This window comes from Vulpes vulpes, chromosome 2 (genome assembly GCF_048418805.1).
Source record: "Vulpes vulpes isolate BD-2025 chromosome 2, VulVul3, whole genome shotgun sequence".
NCBI classification, from domain to species: Eukaryota; Metazoa; Chordata; class Mammalia; order Carnivora; family Canidae; genus Vulpes; species Vulpes vulpes.
The window spans coordinates 152364206-152389963 of record NC_132781.1 but is presented as its reverse complement, the minus strand read 5'-3'; the positions used below and the strand labels follow the sequence as shown (position 1 = coordinate 152389963).

Sequence of the window (25758 nt, the reverse complement as noted above, 5' to 3'; positions counted from 1 at the left end):
GCTGGCAGGCCCCCCACTCCGCCCCGGAAACCTGGCAGTTTATTTCTGTCTCTGGGCCCCCTGTTTCCACAGAGCCAGTCCAGGAAGGCTGGCAGCAGCTGGCTTGGAGGGGTGGAGCTCCTGTTCCCTCAAGGGTCCAGCTGCTACCCTGCCCCACCCCCACCTGCCAGCCCAAACCAGACTCCAGATTCAGAGGTGATACTTCGATGAGGGAGGGAAGAGCTGGAGGCCACCTGGTCAGGACTACAAAGGAGGGACCCCCTCCAACTCCCAACCTAGAGCCAAAAGATGCTCTCTCAGAGTGAGCTAGTCAACACCTAGTTCAAGTCTGCTAAGAGTGTAACCTCTATTTACTCCAGATCATTCTGGCTTATGACTCCTCTGGATCCTGGTCCCAAAGAAAAGTCCATTTCTAAACCTATGCTGCCCAATATGGCAGAAACTAACTACTGAGCACTGGGAACGTGGATAGTTGGAATTAAGATGTGCCACAAGCATAGAACATGCATCAGATTTTGAAGTCTAAATATGAAAAAAAAAAAAAAACCACACCTCAATACTTTTTATAATGATTATGTTAAAATGATAATATTTTGGATATATTGGGTTACAGGAGATACATTATTCACATCAATTCACTTATTTCTTTTTACTTAATGTGGACACCAAAAAATTTAGATTATATATATATGGCTCCCATCACATTTCCATTGGACAATGTTGTTCTAGATCATATGGCACTCTGGCTTAGGGCCAAGACTTTGCCTGCTCTAGATCAATATCTGTGTGGCTTTAGTTCACCCACTTCCCTATATTCAGACCACAACCTTATGTGTTGGTCTAAATCTCACCACTCCACACCACCCCACCCCAGCTTTCTGTGAATCTAGGCTCAGCCGGAGATTATGGCTTATAGTCTGTTTTAAACCACTGTCTAGTACATTTCTTGTTCACCAATTCCCAATGTCTAGATCCCAGCAAGACTGTGGATCTATATCATCTTCCATGTTAATCAACCTTATAGTCTGACACCACAACCTTATTTGCTTAGATCATTGTCTAGTAAGATTTAAGATCTAGACACCCTTAGGAAGAATGAGGTTCTAGATAAAAGGATGGCAAACTATGGCCCGAGAACCAAATCCAACCTGGTATCTGTCTTTATGATTCTAGTTTGATGGGAATGCAGCCATACTCATCCATTTATGCATTTTCTATGACTGCTTTCAAAGTACAATAGCAGAGTTGAGTACTCATGACCGAGACCCAGTGGTCTACAAAGCCTAAAGTTTTTTTTTACTATCCAACTCTTTGCCAAACTCTGTTCAAAATGACCAACAAATCCAACCCACCATAAATGTAGATTCCAGCCTAATATTATGGTCTAGTCTAATCTAGATCACCTCCTCCTGGTTTAGGGTCTAAACCAGAGCCTAACATGCACCACATGCTGTTTGGGTTCCAGATTCCACTCTGATCTCAGGAGATGGGCCCCAGCACTCTTTTCTGGGATGCAAAGGGTGTCTCTACTTCTGAACTCCTCTAGTGGGATCAAAGCCCAATGACCCTTCTCAGTGGCTTTGGGAATGGGGAAGAAGGGTTGATTTCAGGGACAGCACTGGAAGCAGAGTCAGTCAGGAGTAAGCCCTGCGGGGGGGGGGGGGGGGGCAGAGCAGAATCTGACCTAGAAGACAGGGTAGCCCCACACCCTACTTCTTCCCAGCTGGCTCCAGAGCAGGTCACTTAGTTGGGAGTCATGCGGGATAGATACCAACCCCCCAGAAGCTAGACCAGGCTTCAAATGGAGTCTTCATCTCTAGCTCCACACCTCCAACCACCGGATGCCTGTCACCTCAGGATTGAGTGGCACCATTATGCCCCTTTCCCACAGTTTGCTTCTAGCTCTGCTTTTCCACAGCTTTCTTTGAAAATCCTCCCACATCTGCCCCCTCCTTGCCATGTCCCCTTCCCCCATTCTAGAATTCTTGCTTTAATTTTAGCGGTGAAGATCTTGGGCTCTCAAGCTGACAGACCCAGGCTTCAATTCTAGGTTTGACTTTGAACAAATCATTCCACCTCTCTAGGCTTCCTCAGTTTCCCCATTTGTAAATCAGAATAGTAATAACGGTACCTACCTACCAGACTTAACAAGATCATGAGGTCTATTACTTTGCCCAGCCCCTGGCCCATAACAAGCATTTAGTGCTAGCTGCTATTTCTATTTTTATTACTATGGATCATCTAGTTTGGTTCCATGGATGGACTTTGGCAGGTTTGTAAACCTCACAGAATTTTAACCCAAATTTGTTTTTGTATTTTTTTCTGAAGAGAAGGCCTATCATCTTCTCAAAATGGATCCTTAGCTCAAATGTTTAGAAAAGAAAAAAGAGGTCTTGGGTGTATCTGGGTGGCTCAGTCAGTTAAGCATCTGCTTTTGGCTCAGGTCATGATCTCAGGGTCCTAGGGTCAGAGTCCCACATCCAGCTCCTTGCTCAGCGGGGAGTCTGCTTCTCCCTCTCCCCCTCCCCCTGCTCATGTGTGCACGTGCACGCTCGCGCGTGCTTAGTCTCTCTCTCTCTCCCTCTCTCTCTCTCATATTAATGAATAAAATCTTAAAATAAAAAAAAAAAGAGGAGGGCAGCTCTGGTGGCCCAGCGGTTTAGCGCCGCCTTCAGCCCAGGGCATGACCCTGGAGACCCGAGATCGAGTCCCGCATCAGGCTCCCTGCATGGAGCCTGCTTCTCCCTCTGCCTGTGTCTCTGCCTCCCTCTCTCTCTGTGCCTCTCGTGAATAAATAAATAAAATCTTAAAAAAAAAAAAAAAAGAGGAAAAAGGGTCTTTAGTTCAATCCAAATGGGGAAATGAGCACACAAATGGAAAAGGATTAGTCGAGGGCCCCTCAGAAAATGTGAGGCAGACTTCAGAAGGCTAGTGGCCAGGAATTTGTCTCTGAGGCTCCTCTTTCCATAGGTCTAAGCTGTCTCTCCGATCTGACCTCACCATTTCTCGCCGGCTCAGCAATGAGGGTCCCCCAGGAGGCTCCCCACCTCCAGAATGCCTCCACTGAACCTCCTCCACCTCGTGCCACATTCATCTTCCACAGTCTCACTCTCATGACACAATGTCCCTGCTCCAAAAACCTGTAATGGCTCCCTACTGCTGCCGAGGTCTTCTGCGGGACATTCAAGAGCCTTCACAGCCAGCTCTGGCCCCCGCCAAACCTCCTCCTCCTCGCTCTGGCCTCCTGTCTGGTCAGTGGAGCTGACTTCTCCCTCTCTTCTCTCCCCCTCCCCACAGTCTCCATACCACCCACACACTCACTCAGTTCTGGACAGATTCTGCCCCTTTGCTCAATCACACAGTGTCTCAGGCCCAGCCCGCTGCCCCCGCTCTGCCCTCAGGGTTGCCCCTGGGTCCAGCCACTCTCTGAACTAACCCTGATCAGGCCACGCTGGGGTATGCTGACTGCAGCTCTGGCTCCAGGAAGCAGGCCTCTGCCTCTGCTCTCCAGCTCGGCTCCATCCCCAGACACTGACCCACCTCATTGGTCCTCTAGACTTTTGGGAATAACACTCCCTTGTCCCTGGAAGTCCCAGGGAGTCAGCACTGTCCTCAGAGTTATGACTCCTGGGTCAGCGTCTTCTCTTTGAGCCTCAGTGTCCTCATCTATAAAATGGGGACAGCAATACCTACACCTTGAGTGATTCTCAGGAAGGAAAACTACCTTACAAAACTGAAAGGTACTCTTTCTACTAAAAACCTGCTATATGGGGACACCTGGGTGGCTCAGTGGTTGAGCGTCTGCCTTTGGCTCAAGGTGTGATCCAGGGGTCCTGGGATCAAGTCCCTCATCGGGCTCCCCACAGGGAGCCTGATTCTCCCTCTGCCTATCTCTCTGTGTCTCTCATGAATAAATGAATAAAATCTTAAAAAAAAGAAAGAAAGAAAACATTAAAAAAAAAAACCCTGCTATATGAATAATATTAACAATAACCCCCATTTATAAGTGTATTGAAAACTCCAATCGTCTCACAACCCTGGCCTTCCCCAAGCCCTTTCTTTCCCTGTTTCATTTTTCTCCTTGGCACTTAACAATATCTAACATACTGTGTGTTTTACTTCTTTTTGTGTTAACCGTTTCACCCTCTAAATTTAAGCTCCTTGAGGGCAGGGATTTTTATCTACTTTGTTCTCTGCCGTGTGCCCTAGGAAAGTACCTGACACTAAGTATGCACTTGGGAGTTGAGGCAAATGAATGAATGAATGAATCAAGTGCTCCCCATGTGCCAGGTGCCATGCTAACCAATTCTCACAGATCATTCCATCTTAGATGGGTACTTTCATTACTTCTCATTTTGAAAAATGAGACCTCAAATGACTTGCTCTGATCACACGGTAGGAAGCAGCCTGGCTAGGATTTGACTCCAGAGCCTGCCCTCTTGATCACTATGCTCTATTTCCTGTCCAGATGGGGGGTTATTTCTATTTCTCCATTAGTGAAGCCTCTCAAATTGTCACCCTCCCTATTTCCCTAGGGCTGTCACTGTCCCTCTGCCCCTGAGGCCACCAGTCCTCCCAACCCTCATTCTGACCTCTCTCAGCCATTTCCTCTGCTTCTCGGCCCTAAGCCAAGCTCCTCATTCTCACCTCAGAGCCTTTGCTGATACAGTAACAGTGTGCTCCACCTGGACTGAGCTGGCTCCCCATCTCTTTCAACTGTGCCCTTTTCTCGAGAGCTACCTCTTCCGGTCTTCACTCGCTCCTGTCCCTGAGTTCATACCTTGTTTACTGCTGGGATAGGCTACTGGGGGAGCATATGCTGACTTGGTCCATTCTCTCGTTGTTTCCTGAATTTGGAGGTCTCGCTCAGTTTTCTCCCTCTCCTGGCCAGGTTTCTCCCTCTTTCCTCTGCTGGATCACTGCCCCTACCCTACTCCATCTCTTAAGCAGGTTTATAGCTCTGTGATTAAGAGCCTGGCTTTTGAGTCTCTCAGTCTCGAGCTCTACCCCTTACTAGCTGTGTTTCTCTGGGCAGGTCACTCTACCTCTTTGAACTTGCTTCCCATCTGCAAAATGGGGACAAGTACGTGCCCCATGAGCTGATATGCCTGGCACATAGTAAGTGCTCAATAATAAATCAGCCTGTTATTACTTCTGTAGCATTTTACTGTGTCACTCATCCCTGATCTAAAAGCCTCAGCCTCCTCTCAGACACCCCCAATATGAATGATGATGACAATAATAAGATTGCTAACATGTATTTACCACTTATTATCCGCAGTGGGTAGCAGTATGTTTGGCACCTAGCAAGTGCTCAGTATTGCTTACTGAATAAGGAGATTAACTAGTTTAATACTCATAACACCTTATGGGGGGGAGGCACTATTATAATACCCATTTTGCAGACAAGGAAATCAAGGCCCAGAGAGGGCAAGTGGCTCAGCATGTTTGGGATTTAAACCCAAGCAGCCTGACCCCAAAGGTGAGACTCTCATTGCCTTCCTCATCCTTACTGTTCCCATCCTGACCTGCTCCAATGGCAGTCCCAGGGGTGGGATCCTCTCCTACTCCAGAAATTGGACCTCAGCATCTAGAGAGATGTTCACCGAGCCCCCACTTCTGAACTCAAACCATTCCCACTTTATCTCATTTGAGCCTCATAAAATCTTATAGAGTCAATGCCATGTTTACTTCCCCTTGACAAATGGGGAAACAGAGGCTCAGAAAGGCATCAAGTAACTAAGTTACATGGGATTCAGAGCTCAAAATTCTTTTCCTCTGCATCACGCGTTTCTCCTGCTGTCTTATACAACTGTTGGTCAGACACCGTTTGTCCAGCCCAAAGGCAAGCTCTCTGAGGGTGTCACCTGAGGCCCACCTTTGCTGTCCCCCACCCCACCCCAGCCAGCACTGCACAGCACGGTCCAGGTTCCATCGGAGGCTTCCCAATTGCTGATCCGCACCTCCCAGCCAGGCACACCCTGATGCTCTGACTGCTTCCCCAATGCAACGAGTAGACTCAGGGTGCTGAGGGTGGGTGGATCTCCCTTTCAGCCTAGGCAAGAGGCTCCCCCAGGATGCCCTATCTCTGGGGAATTCAGGGCTATCTCCCATCCACAGCATGAAGTGGAGAGGGCAGTATGGTAGTTCAGAACAAGGACTCTGGATCCCAGTGGTCCAAGTTCAAAGGCTGTCCACCAAGTACAAGCTGTGGGACCTTGGGCAAGCTACTTCACCTTCCTAAGCCTCGGTTTTCTGATATGCAAGATAAGGATGATAATAATAGGGCTGCTAGGTGATTAAATGAATATCTATTTATAAAGCTAGAGAGTGCCTGGAACATGGTAAATGCTATGTAAGTGTTTGTTAAAAAAAAAAGTAGGGTTCCACCTAGCCACGGAAGGGTCCCCCTGGTAGGGTACAGTGCGAGTGACAGAGCAAACTCCAGTTCCAAACGGACAACAGAAGACACACAGGGAAATGGAAGCAGGTGGCTGAGACCTCATACCTCAGAAAGCCCCTTGTGGCAAGGACCCACTCCTCTCCCCACATCCTCCAAAGCCAGAGGACCCCATTTCCTGGTCCTAATACCCCCTACCCTAATCTCCAAGCCACTTCCCCTCCCAGCCCTCCAACTGTTAACTCTTTCTATGCAGCCAGACAGATTACATCCAGAACCCAGGCCCTGTTTCTCTTTGTTGCTATGTGACCTTGGGCAACTCACTTAGCCTTTCAGAGCTGTGCTTCCTCATCTCTACAGGGGATCATCCTCTCCTAGAGGTCCATCCTAAAGATTAACTAATAATGGAGAACGTGCCAAGGGTATGTTCACAGGTGGATGGACATGCTAGTGTCCTACAGGCCTGACCACATAGATAGGTGTGCTGTTTGGGCACGGGAGTGGGCAAGGGGGCTGCCATTCAAAAAGCAGACCCTCTTTGAAATTTTTCCCAAGTAGCCCCTAAGGACTACTTGGGTTGCAAGCCAAGCTTCCTATCCTTGAAACAACCACCCTGACATTAAAGTATATTTGCTGGGGGGTAAGCAGGGGACTTGTGTCAGGGCTCTCTTCACCAAGTTACAGCACATGAAGCCCTGAAGCCATGCTGGGGAAAGAGGAAGGAGGAGTAGGAGGGCCCACAGGTGAGGAGGGAGGGGAGGGCCCTTTGGAGGAGAAGCAGGGAGAATGGAGAAGATCCCTGGGTTGAAATGGGGAAAGGGGAAACGGGACATGCCCCCAGGGCTCTCTCTCTCTTCCCCCACAGCTAACTCAGCAATCACCTGGCCTGGCCTTCCACCCCTCTGAAAAGGAAGAGGAGCCAGCAGCAGCAAGTTAGGATAGACGATTACCCGCCGTTAATTAATTAAAATAAACAGCGAATTAAATACAGCAAAATTAAAATAGCACAGGAAATTAATTCTCTACCAGCCCCACCTCACAGGTGAGATGCTTAAAGGGCCCCTTGCAGCTAGGATCCAGGGCGGGGGGTGGGGGGTGGGGGGTGGGGTGGTAACCAGAACCTGCCTTATACCACAACTCCTGGCACCCCCAAATATCAACAGCGGAACCCATAGGCATTCACTTGCCTCTGTCACCCTGAGATGGGCCTCCTGGCTCCTCAGCCCCAAGGGATTCCAAGCCCTAGGCCACTTTCCTGAATTCCAGCCCTGTTCCTTCCTTAGCAGGCAGGAAGGGTCCTGACACCCCTTGGGCCAAGGATTGGGCACAGGCCCACATCTACCACTACATGGGGTCAGGGCAGGAGAGAAGAGGGATCTTGGCCTTCTCTTTCTTCTGGTTCCCTCTGGGACTTAGGAGTCAGATCCTGGCAAAGACGCCTCTTTTTCATGCTAAGCTCCTGGCTCCTCACTGGGAGGGCCCCAAACCTATCTCTGGGGGAAGCATTTGTTCCTTTCTTCTGCTTAGAATGCTAAGAAAGTGCTGCTGAAGCCCAGAATTCCAGGCCAGAAGATGCCCTACAAAGCTGGCTAGACCAACCCCTAGGACGGATACCAGAATCCCCTCCTATATAAGACTTATCACCTCACCACAGAGGTGGGGAAACTGAGACCAAGGAGGACAAGGCATTTGTTTGAAGTCATCCAATGGCATAGCAGCAGAGCCTGGAGCAGAGTCTCTAATGGGCACACTCCACTTCACTACCAACAAATCAGGTTTCTAGAATGCACCTCAGCCCCATGCTGACCACCGGCCAGCCTCTCTTCCATAATCCCATCCCAAGACTCACATCTTGCGTCTCACACAGCAGCTGGATTAGACTCCTTGGCCTGCCCTTGGGCTGCTGGCCACATGGTTCCCTAAACCTGAAGCTCCTCCCTCCACCTCTGCCTAGGTCAGCCTCTTTGGGGCCTGGCTCAATGCCAGGTCCTCCACGAGCCACCCAGACATTGTTGGGTGCTTCTGATCCTCCTTTGGCCTTCCAGGGTGCTTTGCCTGCACCCCCATACTCAGCCCTCTCCGGTCTGTGTGAGCTGTGCTTATCGGGAGTGTGAGCTCCCCAGAGCCACAGACCACCTCACCTCTGGGCCCCAGCACCTGGCACGGTACTCAGCACTCCATAGGTGCTCAGTAAATCGCCTCCTCATCCGATGTCCCCCTTGCCCTAGTGATGCTAACAACAATGCCTACCACCGACTGGGCATTTACTACAAGCCCAGCTCCTATACTGTCCCATCCTCACCTGAGGGACCCGGCTTACAGCTGGAGTGACTTTCCTGAGGTCACAGCCCTAGAACTGGAATGCCACAGGTCCTTGCTCCTAAATGAGTCTCTTCTTCCATCCCTCATCTAGATCAGACCACCATCATCTCCTGTCTGTACCAAGCCTCTCAACCAGCCTCCCTGTCTCCAGTCTCTCCCCACCTTGTCTTGTCCCTAGAGATTTCCCATGAGTCCTTGTGGCCCACTAGACAAAATCCAAATCTGTGAGCAAGGCACCTAAACTGTGACATCTCTGGCTTCTGCCCTATATGTAGCTTCCCCTCTGATCTCCATTTTCCTGCCACACTTTATTTCCAGGCTTTGCATATGCTGTTCCCTCTGTCTGGACCACCTTCCCCAGATTTTTCCTCTTGTGAATTCCTACACAGACCTCAACATACAAGATCAAGGGTTACCTCAAAATCTCATCAGGTGAGATAAGCAACAAACCAATTGGTCCCAGAATTGACAGCCCTATGAGAGAGGGGCCTGTGTCACCGGTGTCCCCAACACTTAACCTATAACCAGTGCTCAGTCAACACTGTTGAATGAATGCTCCGTGTATAATTGTTGGCTAAACAGAGAAAGGACAGAAGAATACAAGGCCACAGTGTCCAGGGCTGGAGGTGGAGGGGAAGAGACCGGGGCCAGGAAGGCCAAGGACGTGGTGGAGAACAGTGACAAATACTGTCAGGGGCTGCTCTGCAGCAGAGCTACACTCTTGGCAGAGGGAGTGTTTGTGAGAGACAGAGGAAGGGAAGCGATGGTGTGAGGGAGGCTCTGAAAGTGTGTGTGTGCGCGCGCATGCACGCATGTGAGAAAGTGGTGAGGATGTGTGTCGGGGAGTGCGTGTGTGTGTTGCATTTGTGAATGAGTCTGTGAGAGAGAGGGTGAGGATGTAAAGGAGTGCATGTGTGTGGGCTTGTGGGGGTCTGGGTGAGAAGGCGAGGGTGCATGTGAAAGAGAGCCTGTGTGCTAGATTTGTGGGTCTGTGTGAGGCAAGGTGAGGGTGTGTGTCATGAGGGCTGTGGGTGTATGTGCTCAAATCTGTGCATGTGTGCTCGGGGTCGGGGCTGGGCAGTGGGGGGGGGGTGTCTGAGAAAGACCACAGGCAAGAAGAGGACACCGGAGGAGGGGTGCTCCTGAGAAACTGTGTGGGCCCTGGGGCAGGGGGGCGGGGGAGAGCTGTGAGCCTATGCAGGGGGAGATGGCGTGCCTGTGTGTGTCCAACGGGCAGGGTAGGGTGAGAGATGTCAGAGCTCTGCTGAGGGTGTGGCTGCCATGGCCCCGGCCATGGGCCCTGTGCCAGAGGTGGGGGCTGGCCCTGGGCCCAGGGTGGGGGGCTCTGACTGCAAGATTCCTCAGAGTTCTCCCTGGAGCCACAGGCGCCAGATTACCATGTCCCCGGGCAAGGAGGTCGAAGAGGCCCAGATGTGCGTGCTCCTTACATCTGTCCACAGCCAAACCTCTGGGCATTTATTTGTCTTTGTCTGTGTCCGGGTGTGCACGCCTGTGCTTGTGTGCGCACTGCCGCTGTGTGTCTGTGCCTGTCTTTGTCTCTGTACGTATCTGGGCCTTTGTCTCAGTGTGTGTGGCTGTTGGTCTGTGCCTGTCCGCATGACTGTGTCTGGGTGTGTGTGTGTCTAAGTTTATCCGTGTCTACGGAGCACCGTGCGTCCTGTGTCTGTGCCTGTCTAAGTAGGGCTGCAAGCATCCCCCTGGACTCCCTGTTTGTAGCTGTGGGTCTATGCGGCCTTGGTGCGAGGGAATGTTGTGCTTTTGAGGCTGTGGGTCTAGATCGAAGTGTGAGTGCTTTCTTGTGTCTCTGTATCTGACACTCTGCTGTGTGTTGTAGTATGGAAATGTTTATCTGTGCCTGTGGGATGTGCGCTTGTAAGACCAAGGATGTGTGTGTCTCTGTGTGTGTGTGTGTGCGTGTGTGTTGGGTGTGAGGGTGTGAGGGGTTTGTCACAGACTGGTGAGCAAGTTAATCTCAGACTCCGTGACACGTGGAATAAAATCACGCTCCCATAATGGGATCATTCGTCTTCCTGTCCAAGAAGAGAACCAACTCTTCACCCTCCGCCCTGGGGGAGCCAGTAGGGCCAGGGCCAGGCTCGGCCCTCATCCAGGGGCCCTCATCCCCTCTGGCTTCAGCACCCCACCCCCACCTCTCCTCAGCCGCACCAGGCCCATTCTGCCTCCGGAGTGCCCTGGTGCCCACTGTGGGCTGGGCTGGGCTGGGCTCCAGGACATGTGACCGAGAGCCTTAGAGGCCTGTCCTGGGCCCCCCAGCCCCACCCACTACCAAGGAGAGCCCTGCCCCAAATGGGAGGGGGAATGCAGGAAGGAATCTTTGGGCCCCTCCTCCTCCCGGAGGGGAGGGATGAGCTGCAGGCCCGGCCGGGATTTTCCATCTCTCAGCAACAAGATTCCTGGTGAGCAGGCTGCGGGGTTTGGCAGGGCGCCTGCTGGAGACCCGCCCTCACCCGCCAGGACGCCTGGGTCCCCAGGGCCAGGCAGCAGTGGGTTCCCTGGGGAGCCAGAAGGGCCCCAGAACTCCAGTTTATTGCTGCCCAGGCCTGTGGGAAAGCCAGACACTTCCAGGCTCCCCCCTCCGCCCCTTCAACCAAAGATGGCTCTCCAGGCCCCTAGGCAAATCACCACCCGTCCTTCAACCTCCCCCTAGCCCGAGCCTTTGCTTCAGGAAGCCATCACCGGCCAGGCACCCAGCACCACCCGCTCCCCACCTGAACCTCAGCACACGCCCAGCCTGGGTTCTAGACCTCACCTCTGGGTTTGAGGGCTCCCAAGGCCAGGGCTGTGCTTCTCATCTCAGACTGGGGCTTCTGAGGACAGGGCCATGTGTCCTGCAGCTGCGAAATCCCTTTTGGTCTTAATGCTCCTTCCTGATTGAGCAGACAGGCACCAAGAGAAAATTTCAAACTCAAGGCTAGGGAAATTGAGGCACTGAAGCCCTCTGCCCTACCTGCCACTCTGAATCAAAGGCCAAATCCAGTAGTCTTGACACACAAGGTCTTAATCCTGCCCAACAGCAGTGGCTGCAACTCTTTCTTCCCTATAGGGGGTACAATTTTGGGAGGGGCCGAGCATCAGTTGGAGGGTAAGGGGAATGGGAATCCCTCAACCCCCAGCCTTGGATGCACAGCTGGAGAGCAGGTTTGGTAAGAGATTAAGGTGGAGGAGGAGAACTGAGTTGTTCCAAGATTTATGAGCCTAATTCTTCTCCCTTAAATTCCCCTCCAAGCCCCTAGCCCCAGCCTGGTCCCTCCAGGGTCATGCTGTGGCCCTAGGCCAATGTCAGGGCCCTAACCCATCCATCAGCTGTTGCCAGGGAGTTTCCACCCCAATGGGTTCCAAAGGGAGGGGCTCAACTGACACTAGGGACCCAGATTGATGGCGAGGGGGCATGGCCCTAAAGAGGTAGCCAACAGCCCCTGACACCCTCCTAGGAGCTGGCTCAGAAACTCCAGGGAAGGCGCTAGGCTGGTGGGTGGGGCAGAGGAGGAGGGTGCCTCCCAGCTCAGGCACCACACCCAGCCCCGCCCTTTCAAGAGGCCAGGAGACCTGGGATCCTGCAGGCCCTCCAGCTCACAGGGTGTGTGACCTTGGGCGGTTGCTGCTCCTTTCCAGGCCTCAGCCTCCCCACCGCACAATGCAGGAAGTGGCTCACATATCCCAGGTGTCCCCTCTTCAGCACAGTGCCCTTAGCACTTAGCCCTGACCTCTCTCCAGTCCAGAATCTGGGCCACTCGGGGTAAGACTGGGGCAGCTACCTGGAGGAGTCCCTGAAGCCACCCAAGTCAGAGCTGATGAGCTAATGGTGATAACCCCTCCACCACACATCCATTTTCCAGAAGAGCAAAACTGAGGCCCTGAAAAAGGGTCTGAGTCTGGACCATAACCTGACTTCTACTCGAGGGGTGGTAAAGGGCATGTTCTCTGGAGACAGAAAGACCTGAGTTAAAATTCCAGCTGCACCAGAAACCATGTGAAAAGTCCCTTGCCTTCTCTCAGCCTCAGTTTCCACATCTGTAGAAAGGGCAATAGGGCCTTCCTCCTGTAACTGTTGAGTTGAAATGAGAAAATGTATGTAAGGGTTTGGTGCAGCGTGGCAAATGCCTGAATGATGGTAACTATCATGACTGTGGCAGTACTAACAGAAACCCAAGTGGCCACAGGGGAGTGGGGGAGAGGTCCCAACCTGGCTGGAGAATGAGCCATCCTCCAGCCATATTGGGACTCCCAGGGCCCCAGCTCAGGAGGGCCAGCCAAATTCCTTGAAGCCCCCAGCTGTCTCCCCTATTTGTTAAAGGCCTCTCATTAGTGAGCCTGGGCACCTGCCCCTCCACACGTAATAAGCCTCATTAGTATCTTAGCCCCAAGCTCTGTGCCCAGAGTCTATGTGTGTGCACACGCATGAGGGTGGGGGGCTGCAACAGGCCACCAGCCAGGAGACGGCATCCTCGCCAACCACACCCCCTGCCTGTCATCAGCAGGGCCCGTCACCACCCAGCTTGTCACCTGCCTGCCTCGCACCCGCACCACCTGTCACCCACCCAGCTCGTCACCCACCCAGCCCATCACCTGCACCACCTGTCACCCACCCCGGCCTGTCACCGAAGCCGCCTGACAGGCATCTGGGTGGGGGACAGGAGATGGGGAGGAGAAGACCACAGGGGTGTGGAGCTGGGGGCCCCAGAGACCCTGTAGGACCCCCACTTCAGCTCGGCATCCTGCAGCATCGCCATGGCAACCTCTCAGCCGCAACCACTTTCCCAAACATCCCCCGCCCACCCCCCCCCCCCAGGCCCTGCTCTTAGCTGAGCTGAGGCTGAGAAGAGCCTGAGTGACAGCAGAATGGGGCAGGAAGGAAGGAGGGGTTCATCAGCTGGCTGGCCTTGGCCATCCATCCCTCTCTGGACTCGGTGACTCCATCTGCAAAATGGAGGAGCCAGAATGGGTGAAGCCCCTATAGAGCAGGCCAGCCTTCTCTGGCCTGGATTGGCTGAGCCAGCTACCAGCTAACCTGTGAGGGCCAGGGGGTGGGACACAAGGACAGGGCTTTCTGGGTTCTTCCAGACTCCTTGGCCCTGGGCCCCCACCCTGCCCCCGCCCAGAGAGGCTGGGCCTCTGCCCCAAGCTCACACAGCAATAGAGGAGGAGCTGGCTGGAAGGGTGAGGGGCTCCGCCACAGGACTGCCAGCTGGAGACGCCACACTGGGTGACCCAAGGTGACCGGGGGCTGAGCTGGGCCTGCACCTCTGGGCTGCATTATTTATAATACCCAGAGCTTGGAGCTGAGCAACAGCTGCCATGCTGCTCCTCCAGGGGGCATGTGCCACAGTGCAACCGAGAAGACGGGGTGCCCCTCAGGGAAGGCCCCTGGGGTCCTTGGTGCCCTCCGCAGCTGGCTGGGGAAGGGACAAGGTGGGAAAGGGCCAGCAGCTCCATCCTTCCCCTCCCTGCCCCCTCTCCCCTGCACTCCTCCAGGCAGGCGGCGATAGGATTACTTCTGCATGACTGCCCGCTCCACGGGGTTCCAGAGACCCTCCTGCCTGCAGCAATCTTTAAAATTCCTCCAGCCCAACCTTGCTCCCTTTCTCCCTGCAGTGAATGCTCCAGCATTTACCGCAGTGTGCCCGCCGCTGCCACCACCAAGCAGGCCGGGGGCCAGGTCCCTGGCACCTCTGGGCAGAGGTGGATCGGTCCTCGGTGTGTATGGGGCCCGGTGGTGCTCAGCACCCTGAGGCCCAGGCCCTGGCACATCCTCTCCGGTCCCCAGCGCTGGGCTAGCCCCGCGGAGCATGGCTCAAGCTGGGGTCAGGCATGCAGTTGTGCCAAGGTAGATGGGTGCAAACACACCTGATGGGTCTTGGTATGCCTGCCAGAACCTAGATGCCCCCACCTCTGCTCTGACCCCCACTCTGCCTCACCAATCTCTGCTACCCCTGGGGTGGGCAGACAGCTGGGCCAGGCCAGAGTCTGTGGCTCCCCAGGGCAAAGAAGCAGGCAGGAGATCGATCCACTGAATTTTTTAAGGCTCTAATGGAGCTGGCATCCCAGGACTTGGGGCCTGGGACACAGGCAGTGGCTTGGGGACCCCTTCCTCAGCACTGCAGTTGCTTCTTCTTTCAGGTCTTGGGGTCGGGTGAAACTTTCTTTGAGCCTTTCCCCAGAAGAGGCATGAGGGGCCCCTGGGAAAGAGATGGATGTGGGGGGCTGTGAGCAATACCCAGAGCCCCCCCCCCCCCAATCTCCCCAGCCCTAATGCAGGCAGAAGCAGCTCAGCCTCTAAATCACTCCCCTCACGCTGCCCTCTGAGGCGGATTCTGTGCATCTGTAATTAGGGGGTGGAACAGATGGTGGAGATTCCGTTTAAAATCATGCATCTAGTAAAGTAACCTTCACTGTCGGAACTGACTCCCAGGGAGACCAAGCCCCGAAGCCCAGATGGGGGGGGGGGAGCGGGGAGCATATCAAGCCAACACCTCACCCATCTCTCCCTGAAGCCCCAGGCCCATTGTCCCTCTCAGGTAAGCTGAGGGTGGGGGCAGGTTGGCAAGTACCTGAGAATGTGCAGGCTGGGGGTAAATCCCCCTACGCCCCCCACACCCCCAACATACATGCCAGAGCCAGGGCAGGGCTGGGTACTCAGAGTTCTTGGCTGAGAGACTAGAGTAACCAGGTGCCAAGAGCCCCCAAAGAGGCCCCAAACCCCCAAAGCCCAGGCCAGGGTGCCCAGAGCACAGGGTCTTGGGTGGGGCAGCTTTGAACCAGATGTACAGCCTCACTGTCCAGGAATGAAAGGCCTGGGGCAGTGAGGGGGGGGTGGAGACGCCTCCCCAGGCAGGGGAGGCTCTGGGAAGTGGGGGAGGACTGGACAGCAGACAGGGAGAGAGAGCACACAAGAGTGAGCAAGTGTGTGTGCAGGGTTGACTGAGGCTGTCTGGGAGGGTGTCTGGGGGAGGGGGACCTGGAGAAGAGGTGGGGTGGGAGAGCTGTGATGGAGAGTGCTGTGGGGGGAGGTGTGCTGGTATGTGTGGGGCCTGGAGTGAGAGCTGCAGAGGAACTGAGCTGGGGTATGTGACCTGGTGAGGTGGGGGGGGGGGGTCTGGTGGGGGCAGGCAGGGAAGAGCTGCTGGTGAGCTCTGAGGGGTGAATGGGGGCACAGGGCTGTCACTGAGCTGAGGCTGTCTGTGTGTGCCTGGAGAGGTAGGGGGCTGGTCTGGGGCCCTTACGTGGCTAAGGAAAGGACTGGAGCTGGGGCTTGCTGGGGACATACAGAGGACAGCCTGTTGAGGTGTTGGGTCTATGGGGGCGCGTGCGTGTGTGTGCAGGTGTGCGTGCATGTGCATGCCTGGGAAGGCATGAGAAGCTGGGGGGACGGTATCTGTTTAGAAGTATACTAGAACTGAAGCTATGTCTGTCTTTGAGGTAAATGGTGTGGCTGAAGAGAGTGTTCTTGTTTGAGTGGGTGTTGAGTGGGCAGCGTGTGTGTGATGTGGGCGGGGGGGGGGAGGACTGGGTGTTTGGAAAGGTATAGCGGTTGGATTGGTGTGTTTAGGGAGGTGCTGGGCTGTGGCTGGGGGGAAAATGTTGGGGCTATGTGAAGGGCCTATGTGTGTGTCTGGTGAGGTGTTAGTGCTCTGAGAGTCTGAATGTGTGGACGGTATGAGGGTTCAGGGAGGTTCTGGATTGAAGAGGGAGTTGATAAATGTGTGTGTGTGTTGGGAGTGTGCTGGGGATCATAAAAATCTGGGTTTTGGTTCATTACTAGGGCTGTAACTATGCATCTGTGTGGGAAGGTATGTGGCGGTTGTGTGTTTGGAGGGCATGGGGGGGCTAAGTGAGCCTATGGGGCAGCTGGATGTCAGAAAGGTGGCATGTTTGTGGAAGTGTTGGGGCTATGTGTTTGTAAGTGGAGCAGTTGTGTGTTTAGGGCTGTGCGAGCCGTGAGCATAGCAGGGGCAGCTGTATATTCAGGTGTCAGGGGCTACAGTTGGGTCCCTTCGCTCAGATGCACAATGGGGCTCAGGGTGAGGGGAGGTGCCCCTCTGGGGAGATGATGGGCAGAGTCCTCGCCTTTGCTCAGGGGCTGCCTGCTAGAACCCCTCTTCTGGGGGGGTGGGATGCCTGCCCACCCCCAGACCCGGTGCGGGGGTGTGGAGAACGAGAAGGGGGGGTTCGTCCATCTGTCTCAGCCTGTGCCCAGGCCAGAGGAGCAGAGCCGCCTCCTCGCTCCCTGGGGGGCAGCAGCGGATCTCAACCCACCCATCTGCCTTCAGATGGTTGAGGCAGGAGCCTCCACAAAGCTGCCTGGAGGGCATCACTGTGTTTGAAGAGGCACAGGCTGGGGGGTGGGGGGAACCACACAGCAAACAGTCCTCGTGGAGGCTCCTTTGAAAACCACTGACGCCAGGAGAGAGGAAGAGGGAGGACAGGGGCGGGTATGTCTGTCCTTGTGCGTCTGTGTGGGTCAGTGCCCAACTGTGAGCCTCAGAGCCCCTTCGCATGTGTTCATGCTGATGGCCTCTGTTCAAGCAGCATCCTGGCCTTGGAAAACAGCCCTCCAGCCCTGGCTGCAAGCTCACAGCCTCACACAGGCAGCTACCCCTCACACATACACACTGCCTACACCCACACACAACCCGCCCCCCCCCCCCAACCTTCACATCTGCATAGCACTGCACCCTCACACACATGCGGCTCACTCCTGGGGCCCTGTACTCTCATGTACCTACACCCACTACACACAGCCCCACTTTGCAAAATCAGGTGGTCACATATGCCTGTGACATATATACACATCTGCACATACATACCTGATACACACCCACACACTCCACGCACCTTCCATCGCCCTGTCACACCCATATCCCACACGCGATCATCTCTTTCTCACACACACCATGACAGACACTTGCTGTGTTGAACCTCTACATATGTGCACGTGTTTGTATGTGCACACATTCACCCTTACCAACTCTCAGATAGCTTTCACGGCACTCAACCCACCAGCCAACCCCTAGGAAGGCTCCCACTGGCTGAGAAGGGCCCCCAGCCTCCCCACTCTGACAGCTGGGAGGGAGGGGGGAGGGCATACCACCCTTACGCAGACACCTAGGAACACTGATCTTCACCTCAAGAAAGAACCCTCCCTCTGCTCTGGTGTGAATGCCACCGTATATGTGAAAGTGTGATTGTGTGTGCGTGTGTGTCAACATGTCCTAAGACCCTGTGAGGAGGTATGTGTGTCACTGCCTATATGGATAAGGAAGCATAGGTCTGCGTTCCCCAGTTACATTCGTAAGATGCAGGATGAGTGTGAGGGTTAGAGATTCATGTGTCACAAAGTGTGTGTGTGTGTGTGTGTGTGTGTGTGTGTGTGTGTGTGTGTGTGTATGAAGGCCTGTGCAGACAGGTATGAATGTAGGGGTGCATTTACACAAGGAGACACCCAGTGAGTGCTGAATGTGGTATTTTCTGACACAAGAGACATGTCTGTCTTGGAGTGGGGGTCAGGGCTGGGAGCATTGCTCTGGTTAACTCCCTCCCCTACAAAAAGAGCAGGGAGGAGGGGTCTCTCCGTGCTTCTCTCTCTCTTGTTCTCTTTCTCTCTGACCTCTTTAGCAGCTGGAAACTGAGCCGGGGGTGGAAGCAATGGAGACTTGGCTGGCCCTGGGGTTTGGGGAGGGAAGCAGGAGAAAACACCTTCCAGATTCTCATCAAATCCCTGTTTGTGGTCTGTAGCCTCAAGCCTCTCTGCCTCTCCTCCCTCCCTCTCTCTCTCTCTCACTCTCTCTCTCTCTCTCTTTCTGTCTGGGTTTCCCCTTTCTTTATCTCTTCCTGTCTCTCACTCTCTCCCCGTGTCTCTCCTCCTCCTATCTCAGTCACCTTGTCTCCCCTCTGGAATCTCCATGTCTCCGTGTCTCAGGCTCTCTGTTTCTCTCTCCCCAGGCTCTTCCATTTTTCAAACTCCTCCTCTCTCTGCCAGCACCTCTGTCTGTCCGTCTCTCCCTGTCCTGGTCCATCTGTCCGTCTCTCTCCGTCTGCCTGCGCGTGGGTGTCCCTGTCCATCTGTTCCACCACCCATCTGTCTGGTTGTCTGTGTGAGTCCTTCTAAGGGTGCCCACTCGCTCCCCAAGGTACCCTCCCCCAGGTCAGCAAAGGCCTCTCCCGGCTCAGGGGGTGGGGAGGGGATGCAGAGCTGCAGCTTCTGGAAGCTTCAGTAGCAGCTGGGCTGAGCTGGGAGTTCGGGGCCAGCCAGCTGCAGAAGCGGCCCCTCCTCTGGGCTCCCAGGCCAAGGACCCCAGAGCAGAAAGAGGAGAGAAAGCAGGGCCTTGCTGCAGTGAGTTAGTGTATGCATGTGTAAGGGGGGGAGGCAGGGGGCCTCACTTTACCCTCACTTCACCAATCCCCCCCCCCACCAAGCTAGGCCCTGCAGGAGAGGGATCTTCTGTACCCACCTTACTTATCCCCTAGCCAAAGGCAGAGATGCTGGGATCCAGGAGGGAGGGGCTGTGTGTGGGGGGTGCCAGACCTTGGGAGAAGGAGGGGCTAAGAGCTCACAGTTTCTTGTCAGCTGTTGGGGGGGGGGGTCCTTCTCTCCTCCCTTCCAGGCAGTCCCTGGGGATGGCTCTAGTTCTGGTTCCAGCTCCAGGCATGTGGAGCTGCATGGGCAGTCCTCACTGGCTCCCACAGGGGCCATTTCCGCCTCCCAGCTTGCTTCTCCAGAGCCTCTGACCCACAGGGATACAGAGGGAATATAGGAGTATCTCCCCTCCCCAAGCAGAGGTTGGTTCTGGTCCATGGGGATCTTGATCCTGTCAGGGCACTGGCCATCCTGAGAGGCCCCAGGTAGCCCACCTACTACTGCCAGACCAGCACCTTATTCTCTCTCTCTGTCACACACGCAAGCGCGCACAGAAATGCACCCCAGCATTCATGGCCTGCCACCCCCACTCTCCCATCCAGCAACTCAGAGGACTTGAGAAGGCGCCCTCCCCCAGAGACCTGCACCCTACCCCGCACTGGTGGCAGGCTACAAGAGTCTCCCCAGCACACAGCCAGCAGCTAGAGGTGACATCCCTTAGTCCCCTCCCAGGCTGCTCTGTGCCTCCTGTTCCCTCTCTAAGAATAGTCCAAATCCCTGCTGTCCCACCACAGATGGGGAAACTGAGGAAGGGAGGAGAGGCCAGAGAGCTATGCCTCGGAGACCATGGCGTGGAATCGCAGAGAAAGGGACGCTGACCTGTCACGAGCAAAGTCCATATTGGCTTGCTCCCTCTGCACTGCTCTACATCTGGGCCGGGGCCAGAGGCTGGCTCCCTCCCTCTAGAGCTCTCCTTGCCCCCGGCTGGGCCCCCTCCCTCCCTGAGCTTCTGAGCAGTCCTCCCTGCCCTCTCCCTCCCAGCTCTGGCTCTCTCATCCTCAGCTCTTGGAAGCCTGACTCACTGTTTCCCCTCCCCTCTCCCCTCCCTCCCTCTCTCTCTCTCCCAGCAGCGGCGCCTCCCCCTCCCCTGGGGGGGCTCTGGCCACAAGGGTGCCCGCCTGCTCCTCTCCCTCTGGGCTCCAGCTCCCCTCTGCACCCAGGAGGCCCCCTGCAGCTGTCCTTCTTCTCTCACTACAGAGTGCTAGAGTGCAGGCAGCCTAGGTCCCAGGCCTGGCATTGCCAAGTATCTGTGACCCTGGGCAAATGGCTCCCTTCTCTAGACTTGGTTTTCTCCTGTAGAACAATGCGTGAGGGGGATCCAACTGGATGATGCCCCTGGACCCTAATGTTCCCCGCCTTTAAAATCCCAGACACCTCTTGGCACGGAGCACACACAACCTGTGGGGCACTGTACCTGCCTCAGGCCCCGCCCCCCAGGTCCAAAGAATAGCTCCTCTCTGTTCAGAGAGCAGACTCGCCAAGAAGGCAGAGGGGAGACGCTGCCCTGGGGCAGGACTATTAGTCAAGTGACCCCTGGAATCCCCGGGTCTCCCTATCCTCCCTTCCAGTGTGGGAGTTTCTCCCTCTCTTCCACCTGTCCGCCTCCCTCTTCCCAGAGACATTTGCTTGTCTCTCCTCCAAAAACAATGCCTGCTCATTCCAGGCTGTGGGGTAGGGAATGGCACAAGCCTAGGCCTTCTGGGCCCCCTAGGAGCCCCCCCACCAGGGGCTGTGATCCTGGCTCTCCTTCTTGACTGTTTGCTCTCTTACTCCCTCATCCCTGGCTTCTGCCACCATCTTTCTCTCTCCACCTGGCACGTGGCTGTCTGGGTCTCTCTCTTCCACTCTCCTCCATCCCCTGGCTCTCTCCCTGGGGGGGCCCATCTGCTGACATTAGCAACAATGTTATCCTTGCTCCCTCCTGCAGTCCCCATCCCAGCTGCCCCCTCTGTGGAGCTGTCCCGGGAGACCCAGGGGACCCAGACACAGAGCTGGGCTCCATCCCATAATAGTGAGTCTGCTTGACCTCACTCAACCAGACCAGAAGTGTCTGGGCATCTGGTATGAAGGCATGGCACGGCACCCCCTGGTCTTGGGTGACTGGCATGAGACACAGAGCTCTGTATTCCACAAACAAACCAACAAAAAAGTTGGCCTGGGGGGTGGGATGTGGGGGTTTGAAGGGAAACAAGGGAGATCAGGTTTGCCTGGAGAAAGCCCCTATCCAATGAGAAACAGAAGCAAGTAGAGGGAGTGGCTGGAAGTCAATGCTCCAGGCTGATCTGAGAACCAGCAATGTCCCTCTAGGACTCGGCCAGTCCAGAGCAGCACCGCCCCCTCCCAAGTTTCCAGCCAGGGACACTTGGCCCCTCAAGCCTGGAGCATAGCCACAACCTCGGGAGGAGATCCCATCCCTTAATCTCCTGTAGGGTCCAAGTCCAACCTCCCAATAGTCTACCTCCACTTAGCTCAGCAGGGGGTCCAGAAGCCTCCCTGCCAAGATCTAGGCAGGTGGAATGGGGTTAACAGAGCCCCCCAACTCCCAAACCCCCTCACCAAAGTCCCGGTCAAGGTCTGGGAAGCAATTGAGAGATAACCCTGGACTGCGCACACCCCCAAACAGAGAAGCCACCTTGTCTGTCCACAGCATGTGGGGGTGCTGGGGTTCCCTGCCCCCCAACCCTGTTCCAGACCCCCCCAGCCCAGCAAATGTAATAAGCAGCAAGCTCTTTTGCTTTATGACACCAAATTTCTCCAAGCCCAGCAGCTCCCCTTCCATCACCACCTCAGCCATAGATCACATTAAAAACTCACAGAGGGCACCTTAAACACATCACATTTGTTTCTCTCTATATTATTTCAAAAGTAACGGCATTAAAAATGGATTTTACTACAGAAAATAAATATCAGCACGTGGGTTGGGAGCCCAGGCAGAAGGAGGGAGCCCACCAGGAGAACGTTCCCGAGGGCTCAGGCACAGCTTAGGTGCTGACCACGGAGGGTGGCTATGAGGCCAGACAACACCCTGGGGTGTAGGGGGGGAATGTTTGGGAAGGGGGCAATACCTGCCCACCCGGGCACCTGCCCCAGTGCCAGACCCAGAGGGACAAGAGTCACTGGTTTGGACTGGTGCCCACTGGTCCCCCTAAGCTCACACCCTCACTGATCTCTGCAACCTTTGAAGGGTGGCAGCTCTGGGGCAAGAAGTTCACCACCAGTCTCTGGGGGTTATTCCAACTATTGACACAGCAGGAGAAAAAAAATGAATTCAACTTACTATCCAGTTTGATTTTCCATTGCTATAAAAATAAATATACATCTGCTCAAAGGAGGGAGATGGCAAGCGGCATGCACATGCCACCTGGGGGGTCCCCCCACAGCTCACCACCACAACCCAGCCTGCCCCCCCATCCAAGCCAGGGGTGGGGGGGATGGACAGACTGGTAATCTTTCACTTAAAAGCCCCAGCTCACACAGCTACACAGCTACACACACACACACACACACACACACACACAAGCACGGGGCCACACGGAACAGGAACAAGCCAACAATAGAAACACCCCAAATACTCCTGGCAGGACTCTGCCCAGGCCTGGGCACATGCCCCCGCCCCGCCAGCAGCAGCAGCAGCAGCGGACAAAATGTGGCCACCCTGACCCGGAGGCAAAGCTTGTCCTCACACCCTGAGCTCTGCCCAGGGAGCTGGGGCCAAGTCCCGCCTGACACCAACTGGTCCGGCGGGAAACGCCTGCCCAGCCAGACAGGCACAGGCCCCCCAAGGGTCCCTCCTTGTGCTCAGGGACCAGGCTGGTGCAGCCTGGCCCTGCCTCCCAGGGTGACGCCTGGGCCCAAATTCAGCTGGCCCTGCCAGTCAGGCACTGGTGCAGAACCGAGGGCACCAGGCTCAGCCCCTCCCAGCCCAGCCTCAGGGCCCCCAAGCTAGGAGGGAGGGGGGACTCCCCACCCCTCCACATCTGGCCCTGGCCCCCAGGGTCTGCGGTAGAGAATTCCCGCCCCCGCTTCTCTCTCTCTCTCTCTCCCTCCCTCCTCCCGCTCTGTGCCCGCTGCCCGCCTCAGGGACAGCCCCAGCTCCCGCCTCCGGCCAGCAAGGCCCACATCCTTCCTCCCTCAGCTGGCCCCTTCGCCTGGCAGGAGGCTGGGGGGGTCAGGCTGCTAGAGAACCCCTCCAGCTCCCATTAGTCCTCATCCCCAGCCCCCAAACTCTGGGTCACTGTCCCTTTTCCTGTAGAACAGGAAACAAGGTTATTTCCTAGACTCAGAGCCAGCCCCCTGCCCCTCTGGCTCTGCCGGGGGACCAGGACCCAGCAGGAGAAGGCGCCCTTAGCCAAAAGGCATAGGGATTCAGCAATTCACCCACAGCTCCCGGCCCAGGGGGCTGACAGCTGTCACTCAGCACCCCACCCCCTGGGGAAGAGGGGGCCCGATTCAATCAGAGCCCCAGAGGAAACGCATTGATAGGCGATTATTTATTTATTTATGCAAAAGTGAGCCGACTTTGTTCGCCAGGTAACCGGGCACGCGGCCCAACCCCTCCGGCCCTGGCCACCCCCAAATCCCTCCTCCGCCCCACACCCCCTCCGGGTCATTAGGTCCCCGCCCCTCAACTCCCAGAGCACCAGCGGAACCTTGGGATTTGGGGGTTGGAGGGGAGGGGCTCCTCCCTCCGCAGTCTCCCCCTTTCCCAGCGCCGTTCCTAAAATCCAGCCTTGTTCTCCGCTCCCACGGTCCCCCCTTCATCCCCCCCCCCACATTCTCAGCAAGCTGGAGAGCAAATTGCAGTTTTAAATCCAAAGACCGAGGGAGGAGGAAGGAGGAGGGGGCGCGCGGCAGCGCTGGGCGCGCACCTCGCCCCCGAGCCGGGGGAGCTGCGGGGCGGCCAGGAAACCCGAGAACCCCCCCTCCCCGCCCCCCCTTCTCGTCCACCTCCCCCTCCCCCTTCCCGGCGCTGCCTGCCAGGCTTCGAGCCGAGCCCAGCCGAGCCGCGGGCCCCGGTGGAAACAAAGACCGATCGCACCGCGGGCACCGCAGCCACCGGGTCCCGCGGACCGGACCGGGGCGCGCGGAGGGGGCGCGGGCCCCCCCACCCCCGGCGCGCTGCACAAAAGAGCCCGGCCGGCCGGTCCCCAGCGGGGTCTAGGGCTCGGGAGGAGGCGCCACTCACCGGAGTGCTGGGCTGCCGGCTCCGTGGGTCCGAGCCAGGCGAGGGGCTTTGGGGGGCGTCTGTCTTCCGGCGGCGGCAGCGACGCGGGCGCCCGGCTGCTGGGGAGAGGAGTCGTGGAGGAGCCCTGAGCCGCCCGCCGTGGCTGACAGCATGGCTCGCGTCGCGGCTCACATTCTCCGCCGCTAACTCCGCTGGACACGGCCCCCCGCTCCCGCGGCGCCCCCCCCACCTCGATCACTCCTTCGCTCCCTGCGCCCCCCTCGCTCCCCCCGCCGCGCACACACTCTCACAGCCCTGGACACCCCCGCCCCCACCCCCCCATTGCAAACCTGGGAGGGAACGCGCCCCGCGTAGTCCTCCTCCTGCTCCTCCTCCTCCGCCCTCCTCCCTCCCGCTCTCCGGCTGTCTGTCTGTCTCTCTGACTGTCTCTATCTCTCGCTCTCTCTGCCTTTCTCTGCTTTCCGAGCTGGGTGGGAAAAGGAAATGAGGACAGAAAGCAGACGCTGGCTTTGGGTGGTGGTAGCTGGATTCCCTCTCTCCCTCCCTCCTCCTCCTCCCCTCCCTCCTCCTGCCTTCTGCTCTCTCCGCTGCGAGCGGGGCTGAGCGCAGCCTGGCGGGTGGCTCGCTCTGCCCGCCCGCCCGCCCGCCCGCCTGTCTGTCTGTCTGGTCTGCCTCGCTCGCTCCCTCCCTCCGTCTCTCGCCCTCGCCCTGCCTGCCTGCCTCTCTCCGTCTCCGCCGCCGCCGCCGCTGCCTCTGCGAGCTCGCCTTACCTTCGCCGCTCACCATCCGGAACCCCAGGGGGGAGCGCGCGCGCGGCACGCCGGGACTTGTAGTCCCCACCCCGGCCGCTCGGCGTGCGGGGCGGGCGGGGCCGAGCCCGCTGCCCCGACGGCGCGGCCGGGAGCCCGCGGGGACTGCGCGCCGTCCCTTCGTGGGGGAAGGCGGGAGCGCGTCCTGGTTTGCCACGGGTGCTGGTTCTCCCGCAGGATTAGTGTTGTTTCCCACGTTCCTTGTTCCCTGCGGGGGGCTCTGGCTGGAGCGGAGGTTGCGGGTGGGAGCGAAGGGGCGGGGTCTGAGAATGGAGTGAGTCGAATAGGGAATCAAGGGATTAGCCAAAGGGCCTGCGACTTTCTGGGGCGCCCCAATTAAATGATAGACCAAGAAGAGAGAGGCGAGGACGGCCTTTCTGAGAAAGGGACGTTCTACCTTTCTGAAAAGGTTTCCTATTGAATAAAGCACGACGTTCTTGACGGGAGGGCTGCTCCAGAAATCTCAGAGCTCCACTGCTGCTTCCACCCCATTCAGGGACCCCCGTCCAGGCTCGGAGCTTTCGGTTTAGGCCCTCCAATTCCTAGTTTTCCTAAAAATCCGAGGCTGACCAGGGCACAAAAGTCC

The 25758-nt window shown here is 56.2% G+C and overlaps 1 protein-coding gene across 48 annotated transcripts in view; it reads right to left on the bottom strand.

Moving 5' to 3' along the window:
* The window catches only part of AHDC1 (AT-hook DNA binding motif containing 1), a 64267-nt gene extending 39057 nt beyond the window's left edge, over positions 1-25210 (bottom strand). For 2 of the 48 annotated variants that reach the window (XM_072750648.1, XM_072750636.1), the window contains exons 1-3: positions 25076-25118; positions 24364-24458; positions 11514-11631 (exon numbers count right to left, since the gene is read on the bottom strand). The gene's annotated coding sequence lies outside the window, so the exon portion shown is untranslated. Of the gene's footprint in view, positions 1-11513; positions 11632-24363; positions 24502-24692; positions 24941-25075 lie in introns of those variants that run through there. The other 46 variants (XM_072750646.1, XM_072750631.1, XM_072750626.1 and 43 more) reach the window with 43 other exon arrangements.
* Between the last annotated feature and the right edge of the window lie 548 nt (positions 25211-25758).